General features: G+C 41.7%; 1 long non-coding RNA gene across 3 annotated transcripts; it reads left to right on the top strand.

Moving 5' to 3' along the window:
• The first annotated feature begins 1,573 nt into the window (after positions 1-1,573).
• LOC311434765 lies at positions 1,574-26,345 on the top strand. Of its 3 annotated transcripts, none has more exons than XR_014691721.1 (8): positions 1,574-2,465; positions 3,443-3,568; positions 11,266-11,384; positions 13,116-13,264; positions 14,371-14,509; positions 16,067-16,265; positions 23,595-23,791; positions 25,623-26,345. It is a non-coding gene; the product is annotated as an uncharacterized lncRNA (long non-coding RNA). The 3 variants fall into 3 exon arrangements; XR_014691722.1 differs by having other exon boundaries at positions 1,574-3,568; positions 25,623-25,697; positions 25,987-26,345; XR_014691723.1 differs by having other exon boundaries at positions 1,574-3,568.
• The last annotated feature ends 840 nt before the right edge of the window (positions 26,346-27,185 follow it).

The following is a 27,185-nucleotide window of genomic DNA, read 5'->3' as shown; positions in this document are numbered from 1 at the left end:
TGCATGTCAGGGGTTGTTTTACTTGTCTGGTTGCAGACTTTTTGAATGGTTTGTTTTTCAAATAATTGATTATGTCATCTGAGGGGAAGATGTCCTTGTTCTCTTTTCCACTGCTTGAGTGACAAATGCTCAAAGACACTTGAAGGAAATGTTACAGCCTGCAGTTTCCCTGCAATGCCTGCAGCAGCATAACCATCAGCCTTATGTGGGCTGAGTTGTTTGAAGGAGGCTTTTTCCCTTTTTTTTGCTGTGTTGAAAAGCAGCTCTGCAGCTTTAAGAATGAACTCCAAACCATTCCACGCTATCAAATGTCATTGTAAACACATCAGATGAGAGATGTTTAGCTTTCTGTTGCACAGATGTACCACACTTTCATGTTCTCTTGAAAGCTATGGTGTAAACTTAACCCACAGCTGCAATATTAGATTTAAGAACAGAACAATTAAATTGCGGAGTACCAATTACACTATATTACTCCCTGCTTGTTAAAGCTGCTTTCAGGATATAACAAGGCTGATTGGTTATGAGGGCCCATTTTTTTGTTGGATTTTTGTTGTTGTTGTTGTGCAAGTTAATAAAAAGCCAGTGGTGCTATAACTTTAAGAATTGATTACAACACATTCCATAATATCAAATGTCGGCTTTAGGAAACATATATCAAGGTCTGGGGGAGGACTAAGTGGTGTCATGTGATTCTTTACTCTGGTAGAAGGACTTGAAAAACATTGCAGAGGTTCAAGGGAGCAGTGTTGGTGGATAAGAGCAAATTCGCTATATAAATATTAGAATACTGAGATACAGGACAGAGAAATTAGGAAAAGTGAACTTTGTCTTTGAGTAACCTGGCAATTTGTGATTTACAGCTTTGTTACATGCAGGGTGAGTGCATTGACTGTGAAGGAGATGGGTTGAGATATTTCTGCAACCTGTTCCTTGAGGAAAAGCACTGAGCGTGATATATTGCGTTTTGATCTCTATTGCCGAACATCTGCGGCCAGATCCTCAGTTGACTTCTGACCTTCCATCTTGGGGTATACGGCCATAGTTTATATTTCAGCAAACATTATTGCACATGCTATTGCAGGCAACATGTTATTTTCCTCAAAGAGAGGTCTGAGATTGATTAAGCTACGGAGTGATCACTTTTTGTCCCCCTATAGGGGAATGTTTTCTGTCTAAAGCCAAATTCCTCCTGCCCTCAGAACATTAGTCTCTCTCATATTAAGGAGACAGGACAGCTATTTTTCAGAGTCTGTCAGTTGATTTATTATATGCTCTCTTCTGATTTCTTCCATCCTTTACACATTAGAGAAAGTACAGGCTGACTATCCCTGAGCGTGGGCAACATTTGGAGAGAAATCCCTGCTCCACTGGTACAATAATAAAACTCCCAGGAACTCCAGACTCTTAAATTTTCCCCATGAGGCTTAGTTATGGCCTGGCACTGCCTCTTCCACCAATGCAATTTCAGTGGAGTTTTTCCATATTTACATCAATTTTAATAGATTTAAAGATCAGCACTTGGAGACCCAATTTTAGCTAGCTTAGGGGAAAAAAAAAAAAAAAGAAAAAAAAAAGAAAAAAAAAGTATTTATTACAGAATTAGCACCTGTAGCCTAAGGATCACATTTCCTAGAATATATTTCCTCTTCAAAAAAGCATGTTCTTATGAGATGTAGTTCTCTATAGTTGTTTTAGGTGGTTTTGAAAAAGAACTGCCCTCCATAAATAAAACTTGTTCGAGTTGTCACATTTTAATCTGGTGGAAATGTAAGTGTGCATATGCTAACTTTCTGTTGGCAAGCTGCAATTCTAGAATCTTGTTATCCTACCTAAAATCTTGATTGACCTTCAGGCTAGGAGAAGACTCAAGTTGTCGTTTTGACAGAGTAACTGAATTGTTTGCTTTTTCCTGTACTTTTATCCCACCTCATCTTTTAGAAAGCCTTCATTTCCTGAGCTTATCTTGCTTGTCAAGTTGGTTCCCTCATCCATTTCTCCTCCCTCCTTGTAATATTCTTCCTATTCTACTAGTTTGCATCCTCTGGGTCTCAGGGAAAGCACACTGGCAGCTTCAGAGGACCTGAAGTGTATCACTTGGCTGTGTAGGCATTGCGTCACTCTGCCTGCTTTTCCTGGTATCCTCATCAGCTCCTGCAGACTTTAATCTTTCATTTTCAAATAAAAGTTTCCTACTGATGGTGCTAAGTTTCTAAGCTGAACCACATCTGCACTGCGTAAGCTATTGAACCAAGATTGAGTTTGATCTTCCACTCATTCCGCTGTAGATCAGGTTAAATCTTGCTTTGAAGTCAATACCATTGGTTTAAAACTGGAGGAACCTGTCAGTATGAGGTGAGCTGCCTGCCTTTGTTTCAAAGGGAATTGAACACTGACATCTCCGGACTATTTCACAGTGGCTGTTCTTCACAAGGGACCGTGATATGGGATTAGATTTATTTAAGGTAGGATTTGAATTTTCTTTTATTTATTTATTACCAAAATGTTTTCTGTTTGTAGTTGCATTGCATATCTCCCAGTCCTGCTGAGACAGGGAAAAATAATGATGTAAGAAAAGCAATTTACAATAAAGGTGTTTACTTAATTGTGCATTTTCTAGCCTGCTTAGAAATCCAATAGAGTATCTCTAACATATGATCTGCTTTTTATTTGTGCATAAAGTTTAATTGTTCTTCAAATTAAGACACAGATTGGGACCAAATTTTAAAGAAACCACACCACCAGCTGAGAAATGGCAGATGTCATTCCAGTATTGGCAGATGAACTTTCAAGCCTCCAGATGCCTTCTCAGCAGATCAGAAAAAAAAGTATCTAGGTGTTTCCTTTGTTTACTCACACATCTAATGTTGTTTGTGCTCACTGCAGATCAGTCACAAGATAATGAGATTCTCACTCTGTCCCTTAGTGGGAAATTGTGGGTCTTTCAAACCAGTTAGGAGGAAATTTTTGTCTTTAATATCAGAATGGTGACTGTGAACCAGGCAAAGAGAGATGCTACACATTGTGTGATTCCACTTTGTATATGAAGAGAAGGCAGCATAGATAGGGTGCAATAGCAGATGACCCTGATACTTAGTACCCTGTTATGTTTTATAGACAATCACTTCTGCCAGATGCTGTACAAAGGCCAACAGGTATTAATTGCTCTCAATAGACCTGAGTTCAACAGCTTGTGCTGTCAGGGTAACCAAGTTTGCAGTAGTGTTTGAGCCACCTTCTATAGAGAATCGATGCTGAAAATGGTTCAGAGATCATTCTAATAATAATAATGCATGGCTTTATTGATGGTTGTGATGCTTTCACTGTCATCCTTGTTGGGATGCCAATGCTGCAGGTATGATGACAATCGCCTGTGCTACCCTGCCAGGTCTAAATGTGATGTGGCTCCAGGACAGGTATGACAGCGCCCTCTTCTTTGCAGGTACAGAAGGACATGGCCTATAGGTCGCTCCAGTAGATGAGTCTCTTTCTGACAAAGCAGCTTAACCAGAAGATGTACCCATGAAACCAGGACGTAGTAGGATGTCTAAAAGCTTGATTCTCAAAGGTAAGTCAAGTACTTGCAGTAACAGATGGAGGAAATGTTTTGTGTGTCACATGGAACAGCCGTGCCAGATGTGATAGGTGAGGCTTATTTTTCTACCATCGCCACTGAAATTGCCTCAAAGAATTTTCTGTGAACGTGAGATAATTCTAGCATTGTGTGGTGGGCTAAAGTATACGTATCCTCTAATTCCTGGAACACCAAACTGATTTCTCATGCCATGGCAAAGCATTAAGTACCATCGCATTTGTTGCACTTAATCTGTTGTAGTTCCATTTCCACTCCCAGCACAGCAGGCAGCAGGTCTGTCTTGTCTGTTCAGAGCACAGCATGAAGTGGACAGCTAGGCCTACTGGCATCCAGTGTGCCCTCCACCACAGTCCATGGCACAGCACTGAGTGAATGCTTCTTGGCAAAGGCTGCCTTTTGCTGTGCTGCAGATAGCGTCTAGTCTGAACTGGGATTCTCATCTATTGACATCTCCAGCAGCTGCTCGGGAATAGCACAGAAGTGATGAAATCAATGGGGGCATTACCAAAGCTTAGCTTCCTCTGTGTGTTTTCTGGAGCTTGCTCTGACACAAATATCCTGTGTGTGTCCTACTCTCCCCTTGTTACCACACAAACCTCGTGATGACTTGGCTCTGTGCACAGTGCAGAAACTGTTGTGCTTATTGCTGGGGATCCTACTTTCATGTGGGAGCCGCTCTTCAAAAATTCCTAATACCGAGGATGCAGCTACTTGCAGCCAGGATGAGGCATGATATTTTTTATAATTCATGGACCATGTATGCATACTTTTGACATTTCTGTATGTGCAGAATATCCTGGTCTGAACTCTCTGACTCCCATTGCACACTCCAGTACCCATATTTTAAAAACTATTCTTCTCCACAAATCAGTGTAACCTGTGGACCAGAGCTCCACACTGGATGCAAGAAAACTAATTCTGTTCTGTCTCTTCTCTGCTAAGTAATTGCAGATGAGACACATTAATGTTCTTTGCCTCACTTTTGTTCCTCTGTAAAACTGTGATAGTGATCCCGATTTATTTGTAAAACACTAAGCTGAACAGACAAGAAGAGCTATCAAAGAGCTAAGCGTTGTTATTATCTGAGCAATCTTTTCATTTCTACATCTCAGGACTTCTCCGTTAATCCTGTAAAAGTCATAAATACTCTGTTTACCAGACCTAATGTACAAGACAGTACAATAGTGAGGACTAATTATAAATTATAGAAAAAAAAAAAATCTGGAAAACAAATTCTTTTAACATTTCCATTCTGTGCAGGCTTTGTCAATGTCTTGCTCCAATGATGCCATTTGGATTAGGAAGCTTTTTAAAATGTGAATTTATCTTTTCAAAGATTTGTAGCCAAGCCTTTCGAGTTTGTTAAAATGTAATTAATGTCTGCTTGTTAATATGATGTTCATTGATTTTTAAAGTACACAGACTTCAAAGCTAAAAATAAATAAATAAAAAGAGAGATAATTCAAACCAGAGTGGAACAGCTCGGACAGTTTTACTCTTTTGCCAGGATCCCAAAGCTGTTGTCTTCAAACAATGCCACAGTTTGAGTGGAAATGTGAAGATTAAATCCAAACCCTGCATGTCAGCTTTTTTGCAAATGACTATCCAGGATTTCACTAAAATGTCCAACCACAACAGATCATGTTGCAGGGATTTTTATTACTTAACAGTTCGTGATAGTCTCCTGTTTCTCTGTTGTGTATAGCAGATCTATGCACCTAGCACTTAGTAAATACCAGTGGAAGTTTGGTACCTAACTCTATTAGGCACCTTTGAAAAAGCCTTTCAAATGGTCAAAAGAAGAAAGAGATCACAAACATGATGGACAGCTGAAGAAGCTCCCAGTTGCACATCAATGTGTCGTGATATGCAATACATGTATGTAGGTGCGAAATATGATTTGATGGCAGCAATAGAGGAAACAATGCAAGAGCTAAAGAGGCACATGGAGGTAACTTCAAATTCAGGCAGGAATTCAAAGATGTGATTGAGGAATATGTTGAGAAGACTGCAAAAACACTAGAGCACAAAACCTTCTGAAGAAGAAGGCTTGGAGAACAAAAAGGTGAGAATTATCCATGGGAGAACCCTACCCAAGTACAAGAGGGAGGATGGAATTTGCTAGTGCAGGAGAGGTGAAGCTGAGCGGCACATTTGTTTTACTGGAGAAGAAAAAAAAGAAACAGTAGCAAAGAAGAAAAGAAGGGAAACTATCCCCCAAAGACAAAATGACAAGACAGTGAAGACAGCCAGAACTGAGACTCCACAGGGCAGAACGAGGGAGAAAAGAAGACAGACTGATTTTCAGACAAGCAAGAGAGAAGAGGAGATCCCACCACACCAGTATGACATGGGTGTCTGTGGACGGGTCCCTTAATTGTTTAGAGCAAAGGAGGAACAATATCGAGCCAAAACTCGGAGAGATGCCTTGTCTTCCATAACTAGGAATGTTAGATGTGAACCAGTGGCAAAGCAAATAAGGAAAGCTGATGGTAACAGGAATTGTCTTTCTTTCAGGACAAGTGATACTGTGGAAACACACCATGGACAACTCTGCCACAGAGAGGGCAGTGCTTTAAGATAGAGATGCCCCCATAGTTTTTCCAATGAATTATTCCAGTCCTAATGGAAAAGTCAAAGATAATGAAAAGGGATATAGGTCCTCATAAATAGTTCTGTGAAGGAAATTTGGGGATGCTTGATCACTGAGAAGTGAACATCTAAAACAGATACTTCTCTGAGGGTAGTCTCCACTTCGCCACTTGCAATACTAGCCTTCCAGGACCAAAATGGGCGACAGAAAGTAAAGCCAAGTGTAAAATAGCAAGAAGCAGGCACAAGAGCTCTGATTTTCATGCTGGGTTTTAACAGACACAAAAAGAAAATTATTGATAGTAAATATAGTGGGGGACAATGGAGCTCAAAAGAATAAAGGCATGCTGAAAGCAAAGAATTAATTGCTGGTCCCAATATAAGAAGATATTTTTCTCTAACAAGTTTGAAAGTGCCATTCACTTTGTTACTGCAGATTTACTGTGGGATGCCATCCATGGTGAGCACCAAAGGAGGTCAGCTGTGCGATAACAATTCTAAGCCTTGGTTTCTATATTGTATACAATATAAGTGTCCTGGTCTCTTCTTGTTCTTTGAAAACTGAGGGGCCACCTAAGATTTTAAACTGCTTCATCTGCTTCATAGTCATCCCAGACAGTCCTGAAAGGAGATAGAAGAGTGTTCTCACTGAATACAAGTGGTAAAAAAAAAAAAAAAAAAAAAAAAAGTGGAAAAGGATGGAGAGTGGGGAGAAATCACTGAGATCAGGAATACCCAGTTGCTTTAGAAACTGCTGTTTGTAACAGTCTCCCTATCTATCTGAGTGATCACATGAGGCTGCAAGCATCGTTTGATTTAAACAGTTTCAGTAGTAAGCCTTTGTTACCTTGGTTCACTTTGACTTAACCAAGAGCATAGATAGAAGCATCCCTGTAGACAGAATACAGAAAATCAAAGATAGAAGCACAGTTTAGTTAGCTTTCAGAATAGGGGGTGATGATGATGACCACGAGGGAGCAGCAACTGCTTTCTTTGATCCTCCTAAAGGCAGCATGGTTATTTGTCTATGGATTTGTCCATGGTTGCAGCACACCAAATGTCACACCACTTAACTCATCTGTGTAAATTTAAATCAACGGGAGCCAAAACTAAGTCAGTAAAGAGCTCAGAATCTTTGAATATAGAGTCAGTTCAGATATTCTCTAAGTCAAATTTGCTTTTAAAAATCATCTTAGTGTTTTGTGTCTCAGAAGCATAGCTGCTGGGAGCCCTGGGAAAGAGGATTTAGCAGGAAGAATGCTCTCGACCCAACTGGTTAAGTAATCCTTTCAACCAGGGTGTGAGAAATAAGCTCAAATTTTGTAGGGCAAGTGGCAGATCAGCAAAGAAAAGCCGTACTGTAGTAAGAAAGCAGAGGAATAAAGTGAGAACTGCCAAATGGTGCAAACCAGAGAAATGGTGCAAAGGTAATGAAAGCAAATTGTGATCAGTCTGTTAGCCGTAAAAAGGGAAGCAAAAAACTGAGTCATGATGTAGTGAGGTTGGGGAATTTATTGCACATGGCAGCAGCCGAAAAAAGGCAGAGTTGGCTATGAATGTGGGATGCAGCACTTACTGGCCTGCCCTTGAACTAGGACCTGCAGCACTAAGATGTGCAGAGCAAATGAATAAGGAAGTAAGAAAAGCAAAGGGCAATGTTGAAAAGATCTAAAATAATTTAGGGAACAGGAGATAGTATGGATCCAAACACCCTGAAAAACATCAATACGGGGAACTAAAGGCTGTGGTAAGGGTGATCAAGAGCTTGCTTAGGCAAAGGATGATGAAAACTTGCCAGTGGAAGAGAAGTTGTAAGGTGGGTCACAGTCAGTCAGCAAAGGATTAGATAACACACCCAGGGGAATAACGCAGGGATAGAGTGATGCAAGGTGTAGGGGATCGGATTTGAGGACCCACGATGCCCTGTCCAGCTTAATCATCTACGATTCCATGGAGACAGCAGTGAAAGACCTGCATTGTCTCCCTGAGAACTAATTTTGTCAGGTATGGGCTTAGGTCACGTATTACAAATAGGTCTCTTTTATGTAGGATTCTAGTTTGGAGTTTGCAGTGATTGATGGATTCATTAAAACGTCATCACTGAAACAGACAAGAATTTTCTATTTAAAAATAAATAAATGACGACAGAAATAGAAAAGAAAAAAAAAAGCCTTCTGCTTTACTTGTTGATTCTCTCTGCAGCTTAATGTGGTTCAGGAGACTGCTTGATGGGGGCGGGAGAGAGAGAGAAAAGACAGGATAAGAAAGGATTAGCAAGGGATATCAGCGTTTCATTCAGATCTTTGGCTACCTGGTTCCTTTTAAATTCTACCTCCCAGTATCCTTCTCTTTGTTTGTCTGAATGTCACATTAACATAATTCGGGTGCTGAATAATATTTATACTGTGATCTCCCATTTGGTCTAGAAAAGGCACTTGGCCAGGTTCTCAGGTAGCTATACCAGAGCTTTATCACACAGATGTAAGCAGAGTTGCACTTGAAGATCCAGCCCACTGGATTACTGCTTGTACAGCTGTGCTGTCTTTTTAATGCCAAATTAGTCGGTATAGAAAGATTTTCTGCACAGAATTTGGCTGTCATCCCCGTGACAGTATGTTATATCTTCAAGTAGATCCCATGGGCCAAATTAATTCTAGTATTCTACTGATGTCAGTGATGTTACCCTGAGTGTGAATTTGGCCCCATTGTTCTAAGGCTAATAGAGATTTTTTATAATGAAAGTGGATCATAAAATATTCTCAGATTTTCATCTGGTTTTGCTTATAGTAATTATCCTTTCCTGGAGCTGAGTAGTAAAGAAAATATTCATATTCTCCAGTGTCTGGTATAAATTGCAGTGCTTGTTTGCCGCAGCCCAGGACACAAGTCACAGGCAGAAATTGGTGCATTTACCCATGTGCATATGGCCAGAGTTAGTCACTTTCTGCATGTGAGAAAAAGCACAGCAAAGGCTTTTGAAGGTGTCTAGTATCAGTGCTATATCAATGAAACGCGTTGACTTTCTGTGGCTTTTTATACTTCAGAAGGAAACTTTTCTGGCAACCAGTGCACCAAGATAACATTTAATTCCATCTTTTATTATTAATGGATACAAAAGATGTTGTTCTTCACGGGTTTCCACGATTTTGAAATAATACATGTAAGGCCTGCAGAATTAATACTGAAAGAGGAAGCCAGCATATTTTTGTTGTCAGTTTGCACCCAGCTAGGCCAGAGAAGACTGGGATGCGTTTGCAGTAAAATCAGAACAGAGGAGTCATTACCAATGGTTCTTTCTCCTGACTTGAAATAGCACACCTATAGGTGCGTGCAGCTGCGACTTCACTGCTATGGTTTTGGAGAGAGATGCAGGCTGTCTCTGCCTGGCTACTCTTGGATTTCATTTGCTGTGTATTACATCTAATGCTCTCAAATTTGTCTTGGGCATTGTCTGCAAAAACATCAGGAATCAGAGGAGCTTGCTTGAACTAAAGTGCTACTTTTCAGTGCAATCTTTCTGTTACAAATATGAGGAACATCAATGGAAAATCCTAAATGGATATAGGATGTGTCCTGAAACACCGTTTAAGGAGTAGAAGGAACTTTATGTGCCGTAAGTTGCTTCATAACAAATCATCAGGCTCAGAGTATATAGCTGGAGCCCTCCATCCCTCTCTAAACCATCATGATTTCTCATATATTCTTGTTAAACAAATCTTTTGGTCTATTTTAAATTGCCATGGAATATTCACTGAAAAGGGTTGCTTGTGATTTACAAAAAGGCATCAAACGTTTCAGGACTTTGACCTCCTCAATAAATGTTTAAATAAATAAGTGTGAAACTGATGGTAATGGAGCTGGTACTGCCTCTTTAGCTTAAGAAATCTGTCTCTCTAAGTGCATTTGAAGCTTCATCTAGGGAAACCAGCCTTCAGCGTCCATAAGAACTGTAAGAAACCATGGTGTGGACTGAGTTCGATCTATCTGAGCTCAGTGGCCTCTACCCTAATGCACATCAGCAAGGAATTTGGCCCTCTGGATATTTGATGAAGAATAAAGACCACAGACTACCTCTGTGGTGTTGAAAGTGGGAGTTATTCTTGAAACAGAAATGCTGATATTGGATCATCCCTAAAAGTAGTGGTGAAGGCTATGCTGTTATTATGCAATTTTCTTTTCTTTCTGTTGAAAGTAGGGGTGGAAGAAAATGCAGAGATTGACCCTGTGCCCATATAAATAGCCTATCTGTGAAAACCATACTTCTTGATGAAAGGAAGATCATGTCCTAAGCAAACAGATATGATGTGCACTAATAACAAAAAAGAAGAAAAGGAAAAAATGAGAAAGAAATAGAGAGAAAAAGAGAAAGAGAGAGAAAGGAAGAAGGGAAGAAAGAAAGAAAGAAAAGGAAGGAAGGAAGAAAGGAAGGAAGGTTCTCTATCTATGTCTTTGTTCACAAGCATGAGGGAAAGCAGTTGAATTTACTGTATGTTTTCTGGAAATCTATGGGAGTCTCTTAAAGACAGATGATTAACTAAAGAGCTCGCTCTCTTGCTGGCTTTCTCCTAATACAAGATCAGTGTTTAAGTATCCTTTTTACTCTAGAGTTCAGGATCTGATTTCAGATGGCTTTAGAGTTAAAAAACAGGCAGAAGTTTCAGTGGAATAAAGTCTCCCTCAGTGTTCATGTGAGAAACATCAACTGGACGTAGGTATGGGTACTTCAGGGCACACTTCATGCTTTTCTTCAGAGTTGTATCTACTGATCAGGTATCTAGCAACTCCTTTTCTTTGCCATCCATTTACCTGTCAGGCCTTCAGAGAGCACTCTGTGACTTCAGTGCAACTCTGCTGTCACATAAAAATGGCTGCATGTATTCACAGCCTGAAAATACCGAAGTGTGAAGGAGGAGATAATTCCTTTAGTGGTAGGGAAAAGGCAAAGACTCTCTCTCTGAGCTTTCAAATTTAGATTGAGGGAAAAAAAAAAAAAAAAAAAAAAAGAATAGTCTCCCAGTGATGTCTCCATGTAGTGATGTTCTGCTGAAGGATGACCAGTTTGTCTCTATTTTTAACAGGTGTGGTGATGCCCCGTTACCCTTAAAAATGGTTGAAGTTGGAGCAAAGCTTTCCCAATGAAACTCGAAACCAGGAGAAACTGCCTTCTTCAGGAGGTCTAATAAAAACTGCAATTCAGGCAAGTTGTGCTGATATTTGCAAGCTGGGGCCAGCTTTAGTGCGAACACAGGAAATTTAGTATAACAGGTGGAAACCAGGTAGTGCTTGGTAATGCCACATCATGCTGCTGCTGGAGTCAGTGCAACTCAGTAATTTGACATTGGAGATTTTAGATGGATGTAAATTGCAGAAATTTAATCTAGTTCTAAGGAAGCCGAATACATCAGAATCAAAACCAGGACTGATTGCTAATCCACAGGAACAAATGCTATCCATTTCCACGCTGATCTGGTTGAAACCAAGAGTTACTAAATTGTTTCCAAGCCTCAAGACCAAGATTTTTTCTCTTGCTTACAGCAATCTGTACTTTATATCAACATCTCTTGTTGAGATTCTTGCTCCAATAAGGTACTAGGGAAATTCCAGAGACATTGAAGTGAATAAATGTTTCATTATTTTAAAAGAAAGATGGAGGTGTCCCCTTTTTCCCAGACTCCTCAAGCAAATATAGGCTAGTTAACCTGACATCAGTTCCAAGACAATTGCAAGAATATCAGATGACTGGAATAGTCAAAATCTAGTTAAAGAGATGGTGACATGAATGACACCAGTCAGTATAGTTTTGATATTATATAGTTTGTATTTGTACAAAACAGTTCTAAAACATTGCTACGTGTGATGTAGCACGTATTAAATGACTAAACTGATGTATCTGAATGGAAAGGTGTCAGGAGGGTATTTTTATCAAGGCTCTGCAATGATTCTTTCATGTCCTTGGGCTGTTTATTATTGATATCAAGGATTTGAAAGAAAAATAAATAAATAAATTAGCTGCTAGAAAAGTTGCAGATACATCGTAGTGGTAAATAAACAAGATAGGTCAAGTCTGCAAGGCAAACTGCATCACTTGGTAAACTAGCCTCCTCTGAACATGTGTTTTAAAACAGCAAAATGCAAGGTCATATATTTGAGAACAAAGGCTACAAATGATAGTTTACATCCTGGAGGCAGTGACTGTGAAAGCCTTGTCCCAGATACAGGCTGTGGGCTTTGTCAATGCATACATGCAGACATACATAAATCCTGTCCCAGCCGTTCTAAAATCTGTTTGTGTTAAATTTATATAATCGGTCGTTCTTAGCCACTGTGCAGACTTTAGTGAAAGTTTGGCTGCCTGGGACAATTTTTGGATTTTTCCAGTAGCTGGGAACAGGCAGGAAGCATCCAATTTTGAATTGGGAACTTAGTTGGTGCTTTTTGACCTGAAATGCCTTATCTGCAGCGAAGATCCTGCGATTATGGATTGTGAACGTTGCCACTTATCACATCAATTACCTGATGAGGGGTCTAGTTTCAGGGCTGTTCTGCCAATTGTAAATGAAAAAACAAGGCTGTGTAGCAGACAAAATGTTCAAGATATCACTAAAGATCTGTTGGATAGATGGTGATCTTGGATTGGAAAGATCATTGCTTTCTTGAAGCTCGTAAACCCTTCAAGACTGAGCAGCTCACATTGTTCTTCCTTTTATATACCAAAGAATTTGTCAGGTATTCAGATGGTAAGAAATGTCAGAGTTAAGGTTATCTGTGCAACCTGAAGTCATTTCCCTTGTGAGCGGGGATTAAGCCTCTCATTGCATGACCCTTACTGATTTTTCCGCAGGTCCTCTTAATGATTTTCCACTCGCCTTTTTTTTTTTTTTTTTTTTTTTTTTTTTTTTTTTTTTTTTTTTTTTTTTTTTTAATGCAGGCTCCCAGGTCATGCCTGACTTTTGAAAGTGCAACAGAAACTGTAAGTCACCAGGGTACTCTCGGAAAATATCCTGTTGGGTCATCACCAAGCAGATAAGCTGCTAAAAATAAGCATCAGCCAGCCCCACAGATGGGGATATACCACAGGTAGGGAGCCAGAAGGGATTTCCTTACCCTCTTGGACTTCCCACCCCCTCCCATATAACACCAGGAAAATATTTCAAAGTCTGAGTAGGCTGGAGTGGAGAGGGTTGGTACTGGCGGTGAGAAGAGCTTCTTGGCTCTGCTGCAGAGTGGGAATAGAACAAGCTACAATGCAGAGTTCTGTTGGGTTTGGTTTTCAGTCCATAAGCAGAGTGCTCAGCAAAAGCAGCCTGGATGTTAGAGTGCCCTTTGTGAATGGTTTCTGTTAACTATAGGAGAATCTGCAGCACTCTGCACTGAAGACTGCGGTGTCATTTCTATGGAGGTGCTAACTTGTAACCCATAAACTGGGTACAAATATTGGAAAAAATATTTTCTTAAGCTCTAGAAAGCATCTTGTTTTTCTCAAGCAAGTAGATATGACATTTTAACAAAGTATGTCTGTGACAGCCCTCACCCATGCAGACCATTTTCCTATACTATCTTTCGAGCTGCTTTGCCCTGCTCTAACGCTTGTGTTGTAGAGGCAGGAAGGCTCCTGGATTTCCTGTCTTTACCCAGTGAACACCACTTAGCATCCAGCCAGAAGTCTTGATCAGTATGAAAACAATATTGAATTTTGTGGGTCTCATTTATTTAAGAGGGTAAAACGCCTTTCTTTTTGAAGTGCTTCTCTTTAGCTTTCATTTCCTGTGCATGGAGTAGCTTTGTCTTGAGTACAATAATTAAGTTGTTGACCTTCCTTAGAGGTCAAATGTAGCTTCCCTTTAGAGACAGATAAAAACAAGCAATAATAGATACTTTAACTGGTCTAAGATATTTGCTCTGCATATCTGTGATGTTTCTGTAATTTTTGTGGATATTTTTTCCCATGATAATTCAGGACAAGATGCTGTCGATCCATTTATTTTGGTGGTGGATATGTGGTATTTATTCAAGTAGTCTTTTCCCCATTCTTTTTGAGGTGAAAAAATATTTCAATGTAACTACAACAAAGATCATGATCGTGTATGCTCTAATGATAATGTTTCGTGTGATTTTTTGCATGGCTTTTTACTCTTTTTAATTACTCTTTTTTTTTTTTTTTTTTTTTCGACTAATTCTCCCAGATTGTTTTGTGTAGCAGATAGTGTTCCTAGTAGCCCAAGTTGTGTTCTACATTGTATATGAGATCATGCCAGCAATTCAGCTCACAGTAGCTGGAACTCTATGAGTAAGCAAGACATTTGGATTATCTGCTTAAACTCAGTAAGTTTTATTAGTGAGCTTAACTTCTTTTGTATAGAAGTTTGAGATCTTGCCCATGGTATGGAAGCTAGGGGTGGAGGGGGGGAACCACGTTATCCTTTACAAAATGGGCAAGCAGTAGAAATCCTCACATGTGGAAGAAGCCCGTTCATTCTGGTGATCTGGGGCTTTATTGCTGGTCTGTGCTAATGGCCATAGATGCTAGGACTGAACAGCATGGTGGAGGAAGGAAAAACTTATATAAGCATTCCACCACCTGTACTGGAACAGGCTGGGCCTGCCTCAACACTTCTGAATTCTTAAACACAGTGTTCTAAACCCTCATATTCCCTATACCTTTCTCTTTAATTCCAGAAGCCTCCTTCAGGCCTTTACTGCTCCTTTTTTCTCATGCAGACAGTAAAATTAAGTCTGAAAGTTCAATATGTATATGGCCATAAAAAAGTCCTAATGTACATTTAGTCTTGGAGGCAAGAGAGCAAAGTCACATCGCAACTGAGACCAAGTGTTCACTCCATCTCTTATTCTTGCAGCACTTTGTAGCTCTTAATACATGAGCAATCCCTTCCTCGTTCACCAAAGCCCTTAAATTCATGCTACCGTCCCATCATGGTGAATTAAAGTTAAATATGCCTTAATGAAAGGGGGGCTAAGTGGAAAGTCAGTCCAAAGCAAAGCATCTTTTTTGTTCAAAACTAAAAGAGCAATGCTGGTATCTAATTTTGGACCCCTGGGAAATGCTTCGACACTGAAGTGGTCAGCACCATGTAAAAACTTAGTGAGAGACTGGCATTCTCCACTGCCTACAGTCATTCAGACTTGGGTTGGCACCCCTCAAAACCCCTAAGTAGAAGCTATGGTTGCAGTCCTTTCAGCCATTTTAGGACTTTGTAGGTAAATGCGGTCCAGCGGCAGCAAAAGGCAGTTCTGTTTTTAATAAAGATTAAAAAATATTTTTGAATGACCCTCCTTGTTCCTTACTATTATACGGTATTAAAATATAAGAGCGCAGCCAAGGAGAATAGAAAACAAAGAGAAAAGCCTTTAAAAAAAATTCCACAATTTTATATCCTTTCCCTACTAACCCACCACAGAATTCAAGGGTGGGGGATTCGAGGGCTGAAAGAATCTTCATATGGTGCCAAAAATTCCCCACAGATCTCTCTGGTCCCTCCGCATTTGGCTATTTAAAGCAAACACATTGTGTTTTAGATGCTAGTTTAGATCCATTTTCCATATGAGGAGGTGGGATGTAATTAATTAGCTGTTCTTTTGATTTCTGAGTATCGCATGTACATTGCACAAGGGCATGTACTTTCGACAGAGGCTAGAAAAAGGAAATAAAATACAAGCTGCACCACTTAAGTCTTCTTGGTACAAATGATGGATCAGCAGGGGATTATCATGTGTATTTTATTGCTACCAATGCTGATTGAGTCACTTGAGTGTTAATACAAACCTAGAAAAAAAAGTCTGGATGGAATCACAGTAACAGTGTTTAAAGTGTTTATTTTAGTCATAATTGCACTGTTTTTATATAAAGCCTTTGATCTGTAGGTTGAAAAGAGGCAAAGCCAGTAGTCCACAGTAGAAGCAACCGAATAAACTTCTCTGTAAAGTTTAAGAAAAAAAAACAGTCCACAGTCAGATATGCACTTGGACATACACAGCAGGGAGATGAAATCCAGATTCCAGCAAACCAAAAAACACAGCTCATTGCCATCCCAACTAATGACGTCCCTCTTCTGAGGACATGGTAAGTTTCACTTGCACAAGCCCTTCATCATCTTCTTCTCTACCTAGACACCCTCTTGTATTGGATAGAAATATACGAACATTAGCACGTGGCTGCTCTTTTCTTTACCTTTTTCTTATGCACAGTTTTCTGAAACGATTGCTGGAAGATTTCACACAGGCTGATTCTCCTCAAGCCCTCTCTGAATGAGCAGAAGAAAAGACAGGTTCTTTTGTGGGGCATTTCAGAGCCAGAGCCTACCGCAGTGGCACCAAAATGCTCCTGAATAGTTTCCCTCTCTCTTAGCTCTGGGAAGAAGCCAGGGATGCTATAGGCTAATAGGGGCCTATGTGAATCCTCCCATCAGTCGACTGTCCCATGTGCTGCTGTTATATGTGTGTATGTTATTACAGAAGTCAATCACACTTTAATGACAAATGTTTAAAAAATTAAGCTATAAAATTCTTAACTCAGTTATTAACTTTAAATGAATTGTTTAGGTTGTTTCCTCCCACGCACCCCACCCCATTAACTTATTCTTGAGGGAAATGTATTTATGGAGCCATGTGCTTCTCACATGGCTGAGTCTAAAAATAGCTAAAGAAAAAAAAAATCATTCCAGCTAAAACTTAATTTAAAATCCAGTCCACCAGCCTAACACACTATAACTGGTTTCTTAGACTGGTTTCTATATTTGTAATGATAGCCTTGACCAGTCTTTTGAGTGCTGATATTTCTGGATTTCCCATACTCTACTACCATTTAATAAGGTATATATGTATATACATTCCTGAACCTAAGAACCCCCAAATTACTTGTGCAATAGGCAAACTTATTTTCTCTCATAAATGCACATGTACACCACAGAGATAGCAGTCAGTCCAGGTTTCTTGGTTCTTGGTTGTTTTTTCTTTTTTACTTGTTTGTTGGTTTGGGTTGGTGGAGTTTTGTTGATTTTATTTTTTTTTTTTTTTTGAGGGGGGTGTGTAGAAAGGTTTATCAGGCACTGAAAGCACTGAACTGTTTTTCCCAGGATCTTTTAGTCAATGATCGACAGATCAGATGCTTCAAAAGGTCTGAATCCTTATGGGTCAAATCCCTCTTCCGTTTAATTCAGTATGAGTTTTGACACTCATTTTAGAGAAGCCAAAACTGTAGCCCGTAACGGACAATTATGCAAGCCCTGGATGAAAGGGATGTTTTCTCCTTGCCCTAGATAATTAAGCCAAATGAAGAATCTTTCCATTCCCATCACTAGTTTATTTTTTTAATTGGTCTTGAGATGACTGCGTCTTGAGCACCAAGGTCTGAAATCCTTTAGAATAGAGATCTTCAACCTGTGGCTTACAAATCTGTGGGGCAGCAACAAGCGGCTAAGAAAAGCAAACTTATTGTCAGTAGGCTCAGGAACTGCCCAGGAATCTATATGTCTAGTGAAAAAATGCAGCAATCCACATTAAAAGCGAGATGGAAAACCACTGATTTAGCTAATGTTATGCTATCAGTGGAAGAAATGTAGGTCTCATAAAAATGCTTAGATTTGCGGAGAATTTTTTTGTTCTGGTTTCAGCTTTTTTCAGTCTGAATCCCTCAACTCATTTCTACAGTGCTAGGCATTATTTATGAAAAAGCATACTCCTTTTTGCTTACAGATGTCATGTGCTTTAACGATGCTGCATTGTCTCCATCCAGTAGTACAGAAGAGGTCATTTCCCTTTCTGTAAAGCAGTGGCTACTTTAACACGACATTAGGCTGTCTGCTGGCACATCTTCTTCGATCCCTGATCCTTGTCCTTCTGGGTCCCTTTTCAAGTAGCAAAGTTCTCTCGACCTTGGTTATCATGTGGATTTTTTCTGTACCTGGTTTCTGGTGTTGACACAAAGTCAGTACTTAAAGTGCCAGCTGAAATGACAGCAAAAGAATATTTTCAGCATTATTTTCTCCCCAAGCATCACAGCTTTTTCTTCTGAGTGCTTCTCCCCAGACAATTCCCTCTTGTTCACATTGGAACCAAGTTTGGTAGAGTCCCCTTACCATTACGCAGTGTGTGGGAGTATTTTTGCCATGTTGTTTCTGCTACATTCTTCTACGTGAATCTCTTCATTGCTGTGTTGTCTATCTGGAATGGAATTTGTTCCTCTTTTCCCTCAGCTTTATTTAACTTTATCAGTTTAGTTTTATCTGCCAAATTTAACGCATTGCTTCTCAGCTTCTTCCCCAGTTGTTAATAGGTGTGGCAATCCAGAGAGCTTTGCTCCAACTAAAGACTAATTCGTGTGCGTGTATTGTTCTATGGGTTGGGATTTTTACTGTTTGAATTGTTTTCAGTCAGTGGTAGACTTTTGTTCTCTCTACTATGACTGTTTAGTTCATAAATAGTCACTGGGAAGTCTTTCTGCAAGGCTGAGTAGGCTTTGTCTCTTACTTTCCTGAAACAACTGAAGAGTGCTAGTGGACTTTTATGTCCTGTACCTGCTTGCACATAGATTTTCTATTTCTGCTAGGGGTATGATTTTATTTTATTTTTTTAACTGAAGCTGTTAAATTAGTGAAAGTCCTGACGAAGGTGCAATATCAGCAAAATGCGCTTTATACTGGTATAGTTTACTCCTGTGAATTGGGATGTGCATCGTCTCTACCTGCAGAGAGGGGGCAGTTGCACCACACCGTTTAAGTACACGGGCTTCATCCGATACAAAAACGTGTGTTGTTTAGCCTCAAGGAACTATTGGGAGCTAAAGGGGCAGAAATCCAATTTAAAGCATTTCAGTAAATGCAAGCTAAACACTCGTATTAACACAATTATTTGCTAGTGGAATTTTACCATCGTTGGAGGGGGTGCGGTGCACGCTGCAAGAGGCAGAAAATTCAGAGTTAGCACTCCCCTGTGCACCATCGCCTCCTCTGCGTGCGTGTGCTGGAATTGCTGCTCTGTTGCAACACACTGGGGCTCTGGGCTGCTTGCAGGTCATGTGTCCGGCCCAGTTTCTGCAGCCTCAGCTCCAAGCTAAAGGTACCCCGCAGCAGCAGATGCCAGCGCAGACGAGGCTCCCACACGCAGGTTTTTGGCCTCTCCAACGCAGGCGAGCCAGCGCTGCCAGCTGCAAGCGCTCAGAGCGCAGGAGCCGGGAGCTGAAGCCTGCAGCTACCGGGGTTTGTCTTCCTCTTTGGAGCTGCTTTGACTTCGTTTTGTAATTACAAGATTAATCATGAGAACAGAATGACTGATAACAGTCCAGGCTCCGCTCCCCCCCAGCCCCCAGTGATTAAATACACAGGCAAAAGCTTGTGCGTGGCCCAAACTCAGCACAAATCCAAGGGATTAGAGGCAGGTATCTGAGGACAAAACCTGGCTTGCTGTTTGGCAGGGACAGGGATTTGGAAACCCCATCCACCACCACATCCATGAAAAATCAAAGGACAACAAGCAGTAGACAGAAGTTCTGTTCTCTTTGAAGTGAAGAGCTGCCAAAATGTTCATGTCGGGCTTTCTCTCTCTCTCTCTCTCTCTCTTTTTTTTTTCCTTTGGACAGGCAGAGCTGGGTTGCAGCCGAGCTGTTCACGGCCTCGCCTGCACCCAGGGAGCACCCAAAACCGAAAGTGCAAAGGGTTTATTGGGCATGCACGTGTCTGGGGGAGCCCCGCGACACACTGCATGAGTAGGGGGGATGTTGAAACATCCGATGATTTAGAGCATTTCCTTCAGCATCTCATTTCCATTAATGAAACTACTGGCAACAAGGTAGTCCATTTTTATTTTCATTTGGTTTGAATTTCTAAAAAGCATAATTTCAGCGATTTTTCTCTGCTCTTCCCCGCACACACAAAAATTGCTTTAGACAGGAAGAATTTTCTAAATTGAGTTAGACTCGAATCAAATAAATGAAAACCTATTTTTAAAAAGCACTGTGGTACTTTGCATTCTTAAAAAAAATTCTTGTATTCCCACTTGTTTTTCAGTAAACTTTCATCGTTCTGTTTAAAGTTCTGCAAGTGTGAATATTCATATTTCAAACATCTGGCTTGCAAATCGAGCATTTCAGAAGTACCATATCCTCGCTTACTACAGAATCGGCAGTAAAACTTCAGCAACAACCAGCTCTTTTCCTTGCCAAGGGCTGGTTCTGCGTTATTCACACAAATAAGCTTTTTTTCCATTGACTGGAATGGGAGCAGAATCCATCCTGAAGTAGTGGCCCCCTGGTTTAATCCATGACAAGAGACAAACAAATAGACCCTTTGAAATGAGTTTTGTCTTTTGTGCCCCATTTGTTGTCTGAAGCAGGTGTCAATTGGATCTTTTCCTGTCTGCCTGTGGTTGAAAAGCAACATGTTGTACTTAAACCCACTTGTAAATTGTAGCGTTTTACAGACGAACCCCCCTAGGGATCTACTTAAAAAAGCTGTTTGAGGTTAAGCGCCAGAAGTCAAAAAGGGTTAATTTGCTTTTTTTTTTTTTTTTTTTGCTTTTTTTTTTTTTTCCCTCTCTCTCTTTCCATTTTTCATTCTGTTTCAAGTTGTTTCTTGTTTAAAAAAGATCTCTTTAGTGTCTCCATATACAGTAAAAAAAATCCTTGGTGTACAAGAGTCTGATCCTGCCTGCACTGAATTTCATTTATTTGTAAATTTTTGGAAAGAATTTCCTTTTATAGTGGGCCCAGTCACAAACTTTCTCAAACTTTCTAGTTTCTTGAGCCAATAATCTTATCACCCACCTGCTCTGTGGGTTTAGCACTAGGAATAGCTTCAGTGTTTCTTAACCTGGTGAAGAGGCAACTCTGGAAGGAAAACTACCAAGGGCTGGCCCGATTGTGCTGCCATTTGCTCAGACCAGGGGACTAGCCAGGAAACAACCACCAGCAGCAGCTTCAATAGCAACAGTAAGCCCATACGCCCCACATTTCAGGAAAATGACATTATGCATTAAAAATGCACTAGAAACATATAAACTCTGAAGTGATATTACGGCATAAAAGGGACAACGGTTATAGCCAGCACAGTAGAAGGATAAAGACCATGATTGATCAGAGAGGGCTGTGATGTTGTTATTCAGAGATGCTTACCCATTTTTCCACCAGTCCTGCTGAAGCCTTCCTCCCTTGAGGATTTGTGTAGTTATACCACCTCCTGATGCTGATTTTCACCGTGACAGTAGAACAAGGCCAGTAGTTGATTAGCAGCAAATAGCTGTCTCAGACAGCAAGGTGGAGCTCCAGCTATTGCTTTTTCCACACCGTTTTGCTGCTGTCTTCAGGGTACGTGAGGAGCGAACATCTACAGACAGGTCAGATGCCCTGAACAAACACATGCTTTGATCTGCAGTGTGTCACCCGTTCAACCCACTCTCCCTCGCTCCCTCCCAGCCCTGTGGCTCCAGTCTGGAGCAATTTCTCCAGAATGTCTGCCTCCAGCAGGACCAAGAATTCCCTGGGCACTTGTGGGTGTCCCTGCTTTCCTCCCACTTATCACCAGCATGCACCAAGTGTCAGGTCTGCTGTAGATGCTCTGGAACCCCCTGTGCACTGGCCACCTCATCCAAACCACTGAGATTTTCACATCCCACCGTGGACAGCAGGTGAAGCTGTTGCTGTCCAAACTGCGCTTGTCCAAAAAAGCGTGATTGAAGTTGGGTAGCAGAGGACGTTTTTCTTAAATACTTGAGCTGAAAGGCCCCAAACTCTTATTTTATTTTATTTTATTTTATTTTATTTTATTTTATTTTATTTTATTTTATTTTATTTTATTTTATTTTATTTTATTTTATTTTATTTTATTTTATTTTATTTTAATTTCCCTCTCCATTGCTTTATTTAACATAATATCATCATCCTTTAAAGGGACGTTTCAAATTAATCCCATTCTCTATTGCCTGGGATATTTCACAGGGACTCTACCACTGTTTGCTATTATGACTTTCACTGTTGGTTCTAGGCTATCACAAACCTGGGCTCCACTTTAGTAAAGCTGTTCTGACAGAGGAAACAAAACCCAGCCTGCACTTTAGCTCCGGTGCTGTGAATATCTAACCTAACTGCCCGTCTTTAGTCATGAATTACACATTTACACATGAATTTAAGGCCTCAGCAACTTATAAAAAATAGAGAGAGAAGGGGCACGTGTACAGGTTTAAATGATTTCTTCACCTGCAGTAATAACTGAGCCTCTTCCCACTGTTTCCCTACAGCATGCCAAATGGCTGTGTAACAGATATGCCTCCACTGAGCACATTGCCACAGTCCCTACAGAGGAGGTTTACTTCCCATAAGAGCTTTTTTTGTGCATCTCAGTGAACTTACATGGTTTGAAAGACTGTTGCCAATGTAGCAGATCATTCGGACATCTCTGCAGGGATTTATACCATTTGTCATTGGGCTTGGACTTGGGGTACCAATGGGCTCAGCATCAGAGCCTCAGAGAAAGAGGTAAATAGCAGGGGAAAATCTGTCCTCTTGCTCCATGTTTCTGACACTTTTGTTAAACAAAGTCTCTGTAATGACAGGACTGTGGCATTTTTCCAGTTGGTTCAGTACACAGAGTGACGTACTTCAGAATTATTTGCTGGAGATTCCATTATGGAAAAGAAGAGAATATTTATCACTGATACTGTTTAGCTCCTAAAGCACTGGCTCGAAATGGAGCTGAGAGATGTCAGGGTAAATTCAGCACTCAACTGTTACAGGCGTTAGAGTGCAGGATTCAAAAATGATCGTTTTATTGATGTGGTATACTTTTGACTTGCCAAAGCACTGCACAAAGATATTAGGAAATCCAGAGCATCAGCCATCAAGGAGAGGAACTGACATAGTAAGGAAAATAAAATATAACCCCTGAAGAGTCCCTATTCAGGAGGCATAACCAGACTGGCAAAATCTTCAGCCCTGACAGCGCAGCAATAGGCTTCAGCACAACTCTCTGCCTCTCGTGTGAAATCAGTTGTGCAAAGCCAGATGACACCACCTGAAGCCAACAGCACACGAACTATATTCTATGTATGTTCTCTGTAGGAGTGAAAGGTTCCCAGCAATGGAGATAGCTAAACTCTTTTTTTGGGGGGTGGGAGGAGGAGAGACAGCCCTTCATCTCACTCATCATCACTGCATTTGCTGCAAAATCGTCCTTTCTCATCCCTGTGAGTTAGCCGCTCAGCTGGCTTTCTGATTTGTTTTAGTTTTCAATTAAGTTCCCTGCTTCCAGTGTTACAAAAGTAGCCTTGAAAAAAGGCCAATAGCAATCCAGCAGTGTGATGTTTTCCCTGGGGAAATAAAGGGGTTGGAAATCATAGGTGTGGAAGGTGTGAAATGCTCTATTTATCTCTCTCTTTTTTTCTTCTTCTTTTTTTTAATTATCAGAGATGCTGCTGATCTGCTACACCGCTGAACACAAGGCAAGACATGTCAGAAGTTGCTGCTCTGCTCAAGCCTCAGTCATACAACCCCTTCCCATCAGCTGGGCCAGCAGAACCGAACCTCCTGGCTGTGCTCTCAGCCCCACCAGACGTGCCCGTGTAAAGCTCCTTCTCTGCAGCACCCACAGACAGCCTGCGTAGGTATGCGCAGGGTGAGCTGTCACCTTATTCATTATTAAATGTAATAATTTAAGCTTACCGATGAATTTGGCCGAGCCAACTTAACGGATGAGCCAACTTAATGGGTGAGCCAATTCAATGGCTCGCTGCTGCCAAAATGTGAGCCTGCCTCCCCGCTCCAGGCCGCGGGGCCGGCTCTACCAAATGCCTGGCACTGCAGCCAGCAAAACCACCGGGAAGGTGTTCGCCTCGGCTGAGGGGCTGCGTCTCGATGAGGGTAACTCAATCAGGTGGCTGAGCCCCGCAGCGCCCGCCTCAGCTAAAAACCCATGTCCTTCTGCAGCAATAAAACTGTGCTGGCGGGAAAGGAGTTTGCTGGTTTCGCTGTGTTTCTCTAAAGAGGCAAAAATGCCTTGTGGCAAGCGCTTATGAATGTCAGCAGAACTGAGGCTCTCTGGGCACTTCTGAAAAATGTTGCCCAGTATGTCGATTCCCACAGCCTTGTACTGCCGCGTCTTGGCAAATGCTGCAGTGCAGTTGCACGTCATCAGTACACAAATGCGCAGCATGTTGAAAAGTGAAAATGTGGGCGAGTGGAAAATAAACAGAATTTGGTATTAAAAAAATAAATAACAGGTGGGAAACTGGGCCAGACTGTTTTCTCCATTTCCATATTCCATGATTGAGACTTCTCATTATACGTTTCTGCTTTTGCTTCAAGTTTTAATAAAGTGGCCGCTGAATTTCCAGCCTGTCACATGAGGCACTGCAAAATTCAGAAATCTTGACCCAGCCATTAGACCCAGCTGGTGGCAAAATATGTAGACGGGAAGGAAAGCGCTGGTCTAGCAGAGGCAGGAAAATGGAGACCTCTGAGCTAATCAGTTATTTTTAAAAGACAGTGGTTACTATTCAAGTAGTAATTTATCGAGATAAAGGGACCATGAGTCACAGAAAGACCTAGGTTGCCTGCAGGGGAAGGTTATTCTTTTTTTTTTTTTTTTTTTTTTAAGAAGACCCTTATGTGTGCATTTGCAGCTTACAGCTAAGAGGTGGGAGCTAGAAGCTAATCAGCCATTCTGTCTCCTATCTGCTGATCTGCCGGTGTTGGGGGAAGGGGAATGTGGGCAAACAGGCATTAAATTCCACTGGCAGGCGACGGGAAGGTATTCCTTGATAAGCAGCATCCAAGATGATGAGCTGTAAAGCAAAGTCCCTGTAAGGAAGCAGGGGAAGAGGCAGGCAAAGCTTTAGCCATCTGTCTCAACCAGCCTTGCTCAATGCTCGTCAGAGCAGAGGTCACCACCAACAATAATAACCCTCAAGAAGCCAGACGTATGCTTTCCATTCACCAATAATCTACAAAGCATCTTAGGGTGAAATCCTGGCTCCTCTGAAGTCAATGGGAGCTTTGCCAACGACTTCAGTGGAGCCAGGTTTTCATCCCAGATAATTTTAAAGCAACCCCCGGGCTTAAAGATAAAACAACAGCATCCTGGGAGTGGGCGCGGGGAGGAGTGAGCTGAGGAAGGCTCTACCAGCCACGTCTGGTCTGAAAAGCTGTCAGTCTTACAGACAGGACACCTCCACAGTCCCGAAGCAATACCAGGGTTGGTAATAAAGGGGCAAAGTGGACAAACAGGTAAGCGCCAGCATCCTTTAACCACCGAGATGAGTGGGGTGCAGGGCCCCACTGAGCTGCGGTGCTCTGACAAAAAAGGCACCTCACACCAGTTAATCTGCTGTTGCTCCCACCGCTGCCTCCTCCATCCTTCTGAGATAAAGCATAGACAGCACCATACGTTGTGTTACATCACACTGTATTTTTCCCTCTCTTTCTCTCTCTCCCCAGCCCCTCTCACACTAGCCTTGAAGGACGTCACCTTGTGGCACTCATCCAAAACAAGGATTTTTCACACTTGAGCAGGTACAGCTAACGTACTAATTATTTCAGTCAACAGGACCTCCCAGACTGCAGTGTCGTTTGTCAGCTAGGCAATGCTTCGTTTCTCAGGAGTGGCACTCATGACGCCAAATGGTTGAGTGCCTTTGTGGTGATGTGGTGGGGTTTGCCCTGGAAAGTGCAGGTGCCAGGAACACCGGCAAGCAGGACATGCCAGCTAGGATGTGGCAAATCCAGCCCCAGCTTCTTGCCCTTGAGCACTGAAGGTGTCACAGTGACCATGGACAACTGTTGTGCAGTTTTTTGTTGACAGGACCATGACCAGAGTCTTGATTGACCCTGGAAACAGCCTCCCCAGGAGAGAGTCTTCAACATGTGGTTGAGGCTGACAGGCACAGCCATATCCCCCTTTGGAAGCTGCACAATGAGGAGTGTAAGATCTGCGGGGCTCGGGAGAGGTAGATCAGACCCTGAGCTACTGCAGCTTGCTGATAACCCCACTGTCCACGTAGTGCACTTGTCCTATAGGAAATGTTGCATAAAATGTGAATTTAACTCTCTTTTAGTGAGCGTGGGCTCAGGGTGTTTCCTTTTGCACACACAAGAGGCTGGGAGTGCTGCACCCCACTGAATACTGTCCACCTCTACCTTTGTTGCCAGCGGGAAGAGAAATGGAAGGGAGAAGCTGGAGGTGGAGGGGCGAGGCTGTCAAAGGAACACCCACCTGCTGATGTACCTCCCTGATGGGTGCCCATAACCACATCCTGGGAGCAGCATCCCCTGCAGCCTGCCGATGGGTCTCCTCCCCAGGGCAAAGCCTGCCTTCATTTTCCAGGGATCAGATGGTGGCTGCCAAGCAAGTTACTCGCTCAGCCTGGAGAAGTTTTTCCCTTTGCTTTTGAGTACATCTCCTCTACAGGTTGTGATTCTGTCTTCTGGATTCATCGACGAAGTCATCTGCTGATTTAACAGTGTCTGTGAATTGAAATTAGCATCTACAGAGCCCAAGCAGACGATCCCCACTCCCGCCACCCGTTCCCCCCAGTGCAGCCATGCAGGCAGTTTTGCCATAAGCCAGCGCCACTTTTGTGCCAGCTTTTCAATGGGAAGAGGTTTTGGCTTCTCGCTGCCATCCGCTTGCTGCTAATAGTAGCACTGCTCTGTCCCTAACTGTCTTTCCACAAAAGCTTAAAGCATAAAACTTAACGTCCCATGAGGAAATGTGCACCAGTTCAGGCCCATCTCATCTGGATTAAAGATGTCTTTAGCTTCAGTCTTTCATAAGGCGAGGGAGAACTTACATTACCCAGAGCTCAGCGGCAGACCCATGTGTGTTTCACCAGGCTGTCACTTGGACTGTTTCACATTACAGCCTCCCGTCTCTGGCCATTGATTTGCACTGGTGAGCCCCGAGATATGAAACTCCCATGCCAAGTTTCCACTTTGCTTCGACAGCTGGGATCCACTGACAGCCACCAGGTTAGGGACAGACCTTGGTACACCTGGAGGGCC

The sequence above is a fragment of the Aythya ferina genome, assembly GCF_964211825.1.
Source record: "Aythya ferina genome assembly, chromosome: 3".
Classification (NCBI taxonomy): Eukaryota; Metazoa; Chordata; class Aves; order Anseriformes; family Anatidae; genus Aythya; species Aythya ferina.
The sequence above is the reverse complement of the archived record's forward strand: the minus strand, read 5'-3'. Positions and strand labels throughout refer to the sequence as shown.